The 10,465-nt window shown below is 45.2% G+C and overlaps 1 long non-coding RNA gene across 1 annotated transcript; it reads left to right on the top strand.

The window, feature by feature from the left end:
* The first annotated feature begins 733 nt into the window (after positions 1-733).
* Positions 734-2,194, top strand: LOC119765648. Its single transcript, XR_005276876.1, has 3 exons — positions 734-1,516; positions 1,577-1,686; positions 1,763-2,194. It is a non-coding gene; the product is annotated as an uncharacterized LOC119765648 (long non-coding RNA).
* The last annotated feature ends 8,271 nt before the right edge of the window (positions 2,195-10,465 follow it).

The following is a 10,465-nucleotide window of genomic DNA, read 5'->3' on the forward strand; positions in this document are numbered from 1 at the left end:
CGGTGGACGGATTTCTGGGCAATGTTTTATAGGAGGAATCCGTCCAACGGTGGACGGAGTTCTGGGCAATGTTTTGCAGGAGGAATGTGTCCACCAGTGGACGGATTCCCTGCCAAAGTTAGCAAGAGGAATTGATCCACCGGTGGATGGATTTCTGGTCAATGTTTGTAGAAGGAATCCGTCCACCGGTGGACGGATTGCCTGTCAAAGTTGGCAAGAGGAACTGGTCCACCGGTGGACGGATTTCTGAGAAAAGTTTGTAGAAGGAATCCGTTTACCGGTGGACGGAGTTCTGGACAATTTTTTGCAGGAGGAATGTGTCCACCGGTGGACGGAATTCCTGCTTAAGCTGGCAAGAGGAACTGGTCCACCGGTGGACGGATTTCTGGGCAATGTTTTGCAGGAGGAATCCGTCCACCGGTGGACAGTTCTGTGCAATATTTTGCATTAGGAATCCGTCCACCGGTGGACGGATTGACTGCCTTAATTGGCAGTCCACCGATGTACGGGTTCCTAACGCAAAACATTGCCCAAACCCAAAATAAGGATCTGAAGTATTATAGGCACGGATTAGCCTTCCTCGAACCGGAATTCCTGGCCCAGGGTGTGCGACAAAATTGGACGAAGCATTCCATACTTCCGTACTGTATTTATCACCATCTGCAACAGATTTTACCGTAACCAAGATGCGCGATCGGTCCAGTACGCACTTCGGACGTGGAGTTGACCACCATAATGGTTACGATAGAATTTAGTCTTTGCTAAACCTATCTGAAGTTAACTTTCTACTATTTTACATCATCTCTCGAGATCCGGCGGAACCTTTGCCACTGAAGGACGAGCTGCTGTTGGCGGACGATCCACTGTTTGCAACCGAAGTCAACTTGATAATACTGGAGCTGCAGATGCTAGGCGAAGAAGGACTGCCGGAACATGTGCTTATCCGGTCGACGAAGTACTGCCCAAGGTCAACAAGCTGTGCTTTTGCGCTGAATTCGTCGGCAACGACTGCTCAGCGCCAAACAGGACAAAAGCAAACACCGTAAGAAAACATCCGCAAGCTCTTCGACACGGCGGCCGCGCCCGATCTAGACAACCCGGTCCTCGATGGCACCACTGTTTCTTACTAAACCAGACAACCGGAGCAGAACTCCAGGATCAAGTACATCGATTATCAATTGCTGGTATGATCCGTGACGTGGCGGAAGCATATGAGCCAGGATACGCCTCAAGCGAGCCTTGTCTTCCTCGCCATACTCGGACTTGTTAGACGATAGCTCCATGTTTCGGTACTCGCCGAACCCGTTGGCCTCGCTGGTGAACGCTTTCCGTAGCAGCAGTACCAGCGGCTCTTACGGACATCTGTCGGCTAGTGCGCTGGGACCGACGATTGGAGTTCACGCGGCCATGCCTCCATGGCTTGCTGCCGGGTCTACCCGGACATCAACCGCCTAAAGCCAGCATGTTCTCTTCGAACCATCCGCTGCATCCGGGACATTCTTTGACCAAGTCACAGGTAAGAAGCTTCTTCAGTGGATCTTCCGGTCAATACTAACGTTGAAATCCCTATTTCCAGCAAATCACCGATCTCTCTAGCAAGAAGCAGGAACAGCCAACCAACTCATCTAACCAGTGATACGACAACAGGTGGACAGCGCTAGCCATGCTCAGCAGACAAGTCCCACGGTAAACGTGTACCAAATATATGTCCCCGTGACGCGACGTATTGAGCTTGTCTAACTCATGGTCTCTTCAATTTCAGGTCACCGATCTACCATACGCCCTTCGGGAAATTGTTGACCTCGATGGTCCGGCCGCAGTGACAGCTGGTGCTCGTACTACCGGAATTCCTCGGAATCGGTTCAAGAACCGCATCAACTACAAGGGTTCTCTGATGAGTAATCCGCTGTCCAACATCCTAGAGATCAAGATCCAGCGCCACTTTGGGCTCGTCGGGCTTAACCGGCAAATAACCGATCTCAAGATGGAACCGGGCACGACTCCGTCATTGCCCCTCGCCAAGAACAACTGCCAGATGACGGATTTGGGAGGTTTGCAAACTCCGCCGCCGTAGTGCAACGATGATGATGAAGTCCCCGCCAAACCGGAAAATCTGCGTGCCCTGTTGGAAGTGTGTTGATTTTTGTTTGATGATTATTCCGGGTTGAAAACCGTTTTTTTCACAATTTCTAAGAACTAGGTTTAGATTACAATTATGAAGTATTGTATTTATAAACATAAAAAATAAAACAATTTTCGATCCTTTTTTGTAACTAAAATTTAATTTCAACATAATTCCAAACGAAATTCCAAAAAGCGCCCGAAGATAGGCAACATCCGAACCTATGAAATATTTCCCCATGCTCGAACTCGGCAAATCATGAAAATCATGATTTTGCCAGTTCGACCCACTTTACCAAAAAAAGTGTTATTCGAGTTGAACTCCAAAAATCATGATAATTACCATTTTTTTGGTTTTATTTGGTAAGCGTGCAGCATTGAAAAATTATAAGAAGCTAACAAAATTGCTCTAGTGTTTATTTCAACAGGCAATTTAGATGACAAACAGTGTGACAGGTTGTGGCTAAAATATTGCATGGCTTAAAGTCAAAATTTGGCGATCAGCTTTACATCTGGTGAGTCTATTCCTTTTTGCACAGTTTTTACGGTAATCTCAAGAAAAGGGGTTGTTTTTGGACCGTTTCCTGACGTCATCGTCATCTGCTACTGTAAATCTCATTCGTAAATATAACGGTTAACATTGAAAGAACGGTGACGTGTTGCCAAGTCTGTCATTTTTCATTCTATGCAGTTAGACTGCAGATATATCTACCTGATTAAATTGTAATTTTGTATTGCTAAAACATTATTTTTTTTTTTTTGAGTTGAAAATTTATTTGGCGAAAATTTTAATTTAAGCCTAACATACTGTACTTTGTGTAAGGTCCTCTGTTTGAGGAAACCATGCCATCTGTTACAGAGAAAAGTACGCTAGAAACATTACAGACTTTGAGCAACAGTATACAGTAGTTTACAGAATTTCGGTGTTTTTGACTGTCAATGACCTGTCTGTCAACTGTAAACCTTAGCAGTTTACAACACACGTGTGCTTTATCGGTGCTTTAGGAGTTAATCGGACATAAATGTAATCTAATAACAAGTTAAAATGGAAAACTACTTTGTTGAGGCGCAAAACGGCCGGTTTCGTTTGACTTTGGCCAAATCACTGTGGGAGGAGAGCAGCCTTTTTTCTTCAATTGTTCATCAACTAACAAGTATGTTCAAATGATAGGAAAACTAAATGAAAAGAAAATATGAACACAGCTTTGCACCTTTCACTACAGACCTCGAATCTGATCATCCAGTGCATCTTGAAGCGATGGACATTATGCGGGAGTGTACTGCAAACTACCTGTTCCGGTACAGTTTTAAGTACGAGGAGTTCATCCTAGCCGAATCCGGGGGAATCGATCGACAACGGCCGTCAGAGGATCAGATCGTGGAAAAGATCCAACAACTCAAGGATGGAAGTAGAGGTGGTGGATGGGACGTTCTGGCAGTGTTGAGCGACATTCTAGGCATCAAGTTTATTATTATCTCGAATCAACAAGAAGATATTCTCATCTACGAGAGCACTGCTGGTATCTCCACACAGGAAGTCTACACAGAAAAAAATCAATTTCCGTAATCGTGAATTAAGTTCACGAATGTGAGATCCACGAAGGAATTTATTCATGAGTATGGTGCATTTGCACCATAAACGTGAATATATTCCTTCGTGGTTCTCATAATCGTGAACTGACTTCACGGTTTCGAGAATTGATTTTTTTTCTGTGTACCTCTACCTCAATGGCCCCGACTCCTACTACAGTATTGTTGGTGTTAGTGACTGGAACCGAGATACCGATCCGCGACGAAGCGATGCAACGACAACGAGGACAGCAGCTGAGAACAGCAACGAGTCACTCGGCCCGAAGGCGACGGCAAACCAGCTGCCGTATTGTTCAGCGGTTCCATGGACCATATCTGAAAACAGCGCTGTTGGCAGATTGGACATTCCAAACACGCCGACTCCAACAAGTCAAGTCAAGGCTCTTTGGACAGGTTGGACGTGGGGAAGGAATCAAGCTGTAACGAAGTACACAACGACAAGGAGATCATCAATTCGGAAGCTTATTACCAAGTATTCACCAGCAATTATGATCACTTGAAAATTCTGCGAATTCCTCCGGACGGCAATTGCCTTTTCGGTTCGATTGTCCATCAGTTGGAGAACTTGGACATCCGGAGTTCAGGACACAAAGTCCGTAGCAGATCTCAGGCGTAGATGTGTCAACTTCTTGGAGCAACACTGGACGCGGTACGAAAACTCGATTATTTCGGAAGCAGTTAATCGTCAGGAACAGTGGCCGGCGGACGAGTTTAAGGAGGCCTTCATCGAAAAGCAAATCAGAGCACTCCGGAAGGACCGCACTTGGGGAGGATCGGAAATTTTGGCTGCAGCCTCGGATATGCTCGGAAAAAAGATCAAAGTCTTCACAAAACGTTTACCACCTATAACTTTCGGGGAGGTTGGGGGGTACCCCGGGCGCACCTTGAGAATCTTTTTTAATGGCACTAACCATTACGATAGCGTCGTATCTGCGTATCTGCGGAGGATTTCTCAAGACTCAGCAGCAAAGCCGGGGAGATGTCAGCGACCTGTAGGGACCGCAGGTCGGAGGCTGTTACAGGTGGCTTGAAGCAACAAAGGCCTGGTTCTCGGGACGCTGTCACAGTTAGGCCAAGTCCTATCGGCAGCACGACGGTGGTGGATTCAGCTAGGTAGCTCCTGGGCGCAAGACGCTGAAGATGAGTTCTAACCAAAGTTTGCTTTCTGTCAGACCCAGCATCAAAGGTGGTGAGGCATCTGCGACCTGTAGTGACCACGCGATGGAAGTTGTTACAGCAGGCTCGGAGCAACAACGGTCCGCTGAACTGTCGAAGGAGGGAGAAATTAGAGGCTCTCTGCTTAGAAGCGTTGAGGTGTCTGGTTCTCGAGAGGTTGTCACACGTAGGCCGAGGCCTGCCGAGTGGTCGTCAGTGGTTGACCCATCAAGGTAGCTCATCATGGAATTCCTCGGATTTTGAAAATGGTTTCTAACAACTGTTTGCTTTCTGTCAGACGCATCATCAAAGTTGGTGAGGCGTCTGCGACCTGCAGGGATCGCGGGACGGGTGTTGTTACAGCCGGCTCGGATCAACAAAAGTACGCTGAACGGTCGAAGAATGGAGCTATCACAGATCCTCCGCTTAAGGCCGTGGAGGTCGTCGCAGTTAAACCAACAACCGCCGGCTGGCCGAAGATGGCTAGTCCACCTCCATCTGTTAGCGGCAAGGTTCCGGAATCCCTGCAGGACCGTTGGCACAATTCAAATGATTCAGGGTGCTGCGAGGCTATCGAATTCTGTCAGGACTCCGGAGCGGATTCGATCAGCTTGATGCAGATTAAGCTCAACGGACCGTTGCCAGCGGTGGATTCGAAAAGGTATTACCAACCGTAACGCATTCCTCGTTCGATAGCTTCAATTTATATAGTCTGCTTCTTGATAGACCCACTGCCGGTTGGGGCGAGGTATCCGAGTGCCGAAGGAGAGGTGGATTCGTAACAGCAAACACGGAGCAAAAAACCTGCCTCCTTGCGGAAGGAAACAGACACCTCAAGAATCGCTGACAGGAAAGGGGGAGAGACCACAGTTCCAGAACAACCGCACGATGGAGATGAACAGGAGCAGCAGCGCAAAGCTAACGAAACCCCGATTAAACGTTGCTACCATCAACTGCTGCGGGTGCTCAAATCGTATAAAACGAGACCAAATTGATATCGAACTTAGTGAACTGAAGGTTGATATTTGTGCGGTACAGGAATGTCGAGTAATTTGGGAACAAATGGAGTCCAAAAATTTCATTTGGTATTGTAGTCCGTGTGGGTCCAGAACAAGCCACCGCGGTGTCGGCATCTTGGTGAACAAGGCCGGAGGCGTCACCCTGAAGAATTTCAACAGTGTATCTGAAAACATTTGCACAGCCTGGATTGAGAAAGAGGCGATAAGGTTGAAGGTAGTTGTTGTTCATATTCCTTCTGACAAAAGAATGATGGACAACTTCGCCTCTCTGTCAAACATTCTGCTCAAGATCCCTCCGGAGGACGACTACATCGTTTTAGGAGACTTCAACGCACGAGTCGGGTCGAAAGACGTCACAAAGGAACTTCGCCATTTGGTTGGAAATCACCTAGCCCATTCCGAGAGCAACAAGAATGGAGTCTTTTTGCTACAGCTCGTATTGCAGTTTAATCTTATTGTGACGAATACCTTTGCTAGATCAAAATCAGCATTGCAAACGTGGTCAAATGGTAAAACCTCATCCCAAATCGACCACGTTCTCGTACCGAGCGGCGCCAGCATCAGGATCAAAGAGAAGAGCGTAAAGGGATGCCGGCCGAAGATGTTTAAGACAGACCACAAAATCATCCTTGCAACCGTCCGCTCCATATCGTACCGCCCCAAAGTGGTACATTCAGGGACAGCCCACAAGAAGTGGGATGTAAAGCTTCTTGCAAACGAAAAAAAGCGATCGGAGTTCTCGAAGTCGGTCCTAAAAAGACTGGAGCAGACACAATTCAACACTACGGACACTGGGTCATTTTGGGGTCAGCTGAAGGAAGTATTAACTGGAGCTGCGGAAGAGGCCATCCCGCCGGAGAAGAAGGCGCCGATGTCTCCCATCACACGAAGAGCTTACGCCAAGCTTCAAGGAAAGATTAATCGTCAAAAGCGGTTTCCGGATGTTGAGCGTTGCCGTACAGAGACAGTTTTAGCCAGAAGCGAGTTTGAACAAGCTAAAAAGGAGCACATCTGGAGGACGTGGAGAAACTTCTTCACAAACTTGAACTGTGAAGATCCCTACATGCGGTTGAAGAAAACGTTCGAGTTTCTCAAAAGCCAAAAGAGGATGAAAGGACGTAACTTGGGTAGGTGCTCAATATCGCAGTTCAAATGGTTGGAGTCACTGTACGAAGCGGTGACGGAAGGACAGGACATACCACTGCTGCCCGAAAGTACTCCACCTGTATCGATTCCAGCACCGACAGTTGGTGAAATACGAGCCATCATCGCCAACTTTCGCAACAGCACAAGCCCAGGATCAGACATGATAAATGTGGAACTTTTAAAGAAAGCGCCGGATGAGTTCGTTGAGAAGTTACATGAACTGATTGCAGTGGTTTGGAATAGTAATGTTCCACCAGCGGATTTCATCGACACGGTCCAAGTTCCAATACCTAAGAAGCCGTCTCCGAAGGCCACCACGGACTTCCGCAAAATCACGCTGTGCAACGTGGTGTATAAGGTGATTGCCACTCATTTGTTGTATAAATTGGACGAAGTCACGGGCGAGCTGCCGACGTACCAGGCGGCGTTCTTGGCAAACAGGTCAGTCGAGGATCATATCTTTACTTCGAAAAGAATAACGGAGGAATATTGGAATCATGGCATCAGCCTGTATGCACTGGCCTTAGACATCCGACAAGCGTTCGATTCCGTAAGCCATGCCGCAGTGATAGAAGCTCTTCAAACTCTAGGAGTCCCGAATTTCCTCGTAAATCGGGTGATTAACCTTGCATTAAAAGAAAAAACATGTCTGCGTTGGATGAACCAGCGAACACCCAAGGTCAGCAAGGGAAAAGGCGTAAAGCAGGGCTGTCCACTCTCTCCGCGTCTCTTCACCTTGGTCCTGCACTGGATATTGCTTAAACTGAAGCAACTGCATCCGTCAGTGAACCTAGAGCATTCGGTCGGAATGAAGCCCCCCTTTATCCTAGCTTATGCGGACGATCTGATGATCATCACCAGCTCACTCAAGGAAATGGATGAGATTATGTGGAGTTTGAGGTCACTGTTGGAAGAGGTAGGACTTATCATCCACCCTGAGAAAACCGAGCTGTTGATCCGCGACCCTTACGAGACTAAGGACGCTCGGTTGGAGCAGCACATTGTGGGAGGCTTCCACCTCACATCTAAGGCGTCGGTCCGGTATCTAGGTGCGTATCTGACGGCAACCGTGAATCGCCCGGAATCGGTCAAGCGACGCTGCTCCCAAGGTTCCAGAGTTAGTAAAGCGATACTTCCATTCTTGAAGAAGAATCGGGTACCGTGGGATATAGCACGGAGGATATATCGATCTGTGGTAGTTCCAACTGTTGTATTCGGTTTAAACGCAATCTCTTTGACGGCCGGTAACAGACGCACGCTACGCCACTTCGAACGGAAAACTGTTCAAGAATGGTACAAGGCCTGCGGTGGTGTGACGATTGCGTCAACCAGGAGCCTTCTGCTGAACAAGACCATCATTAAAACGATTGTGATAAATCGTGTCATGTACTGGGGACATATCTCTCGAAGGATGGCCAATCACCTACTGCAGGCGGCATTCAATCTGAAAATTGAGCTGCCAAAAAGAAAATGCCGGCCTTGTGATACCTGGATGCAAACCCTGGAAAAGGAGTTGGCCGTTTTCGGTAAGGTCAAAGAAGATTTCGTAAGCCTGCTCCTGGATAAGGCAGCCCTGAAGAAAGAAGTCAGGAAGATTTATCTTCTCCCAGAGGCATCCGACAGCGAAGATGAGTCTGACGACAACTGAGGAATAGTTTGCCAAGCCGCGACGAAGTAGGGTCTGAAGAAATGTGTGAAAACATAAAAAAACTTTTGTGAATGGAAAAAAAGAGAAAAGTAAAATATTTCACAGCATCAAACACTAGTAACAGTATTTTTTTTTTTCTTAACTTGAGATTACCTTAAAAACTCGTAAAATATACTGGGTAATTATGATCTGTTTCAGCTTCTAGGGCAAATGAAATGAATTGTTATGTCTACTTATATTATTTCATTGTAACATTGATCGATTATATGCATTGTTTTCAATTCCAGTATCATTCTTATCGTTCTGTTCCTATCCCACTCCTCAGTTTTACCACCATTGAAGTTATTACGTTATCTCAATAAGCTTTCCCTAAAAGCATTGGATCCAGCTGGAGCATAAAATCTTTAAAATCTTATTTTTATTTCACAGCTTCTTGGACTCGCCTTTAAATTTGCCGTTTATATTTATATATTCATTTATATATACTCATCTGTCTCACCATCCAGCATATATACTTTAAGCTATTTTTTATTATCCCACAGCTTCTCGGACTCACCTTTGAATTTGCTACTTATATATGTTTATTCTTTTACTATATGACCTCCTTTAAAAACCATGTCATCCTTATCGTATTCTTCTCCTTGTTTAATTATTCCACAGTCTCTTTGACTCCTCTTCAAATTGTCCATTGCAACATTGATCGATTATATAATAATTGTTAAATTCCAATATTACGTTCATCATCCTGTACCTATCCCACTCCTCCGATTTACCACTCAGTACATAATTTAAATAAAGCTATAACATTTGATAAGCATTCCTTAACAGCTTTGGTACCATCTGGATCGTCTATTATTTAAATTCTCATTCATTATTTCACAGCTTCTTGGACTCACCTTTAAATTTGCTTATATGTTTATACTTATTTATTCATTTACTATATGATATATTCATTTATTCATTTACTATATAAACTCCTTCAACACCTATACCATCATTATCCTATCCCTCATCTCCCATTTGCTTCCATATCCCCAATAATCAAATGACATAAAACATAGACATTTACAACAACACTCACTCATGACACACCACATCATAACTGATTCGGAGCGTTTGGTACGGTATGTCCACGCATCCTTCCTCCCTGTAGATCCTGTAAAATGTGATCCGTTTACAGAATCCTCTCTGCGGCTAATGCAACGCAGTAGGCCTGGCCGCTTTAATGAGTGTAATACATTTCGGGTGATCTCGAAATTACTACAATCATCAATAATGACAAGAAAGAACTTGGGGCGTAATCTAACTTCAAGATCTTCCAGGATGCTTTCTTCGGACTGGCTGCGCTTGTGTTTGATTAGATTAGATAGATTTAGGAATTTCTGTATGTAGTGCTGTGTTTGCCAGAATGTAGGTCATTAAAGAGAGTGGAAAATAAGACTTGAATCATTTGGTAGTGTAATGTAAGCAACTAAAAAAATTTAATAACGATAAAGTAGGTTATATGCCAGAATGGTTTACAGAAACCAAGATAGAAAAAGAGAGATAGAGATAGATAGATAGAGAGATAGATAGAAAGAGAAATATATAGATAGATAGAGAGAGAGAGAGAGAGAGAGAGAGAGAGAGAGAGAGATAGAGATAGAGAGAGATAGAGAGAGAGATATATAGACAGAAAATCACGAAAATAACAATCATGACTTAGAAAAAGAAAATTAGCTAATTTCAAATGGTGATTTAGTCAAAGCTAAGATGGACTAACATTGGGCAGCAGTTTAGTTCGATG

The sequence above is a fragment of the Culex quinquefasciatus genome, chromosome 1, assembly GCF_015732765.1.
Source record: "Culex quinquefasciatus strain JHB chromosome 1, VPISU_Cqui_1.0_pri_paternal, whole genome shotgun sequence".
NCBI lineage: Eukaryota > Metazoa > Arthropoda > Insecta > Diptera > Culicidae > Culex > Culex quinquefasciatus.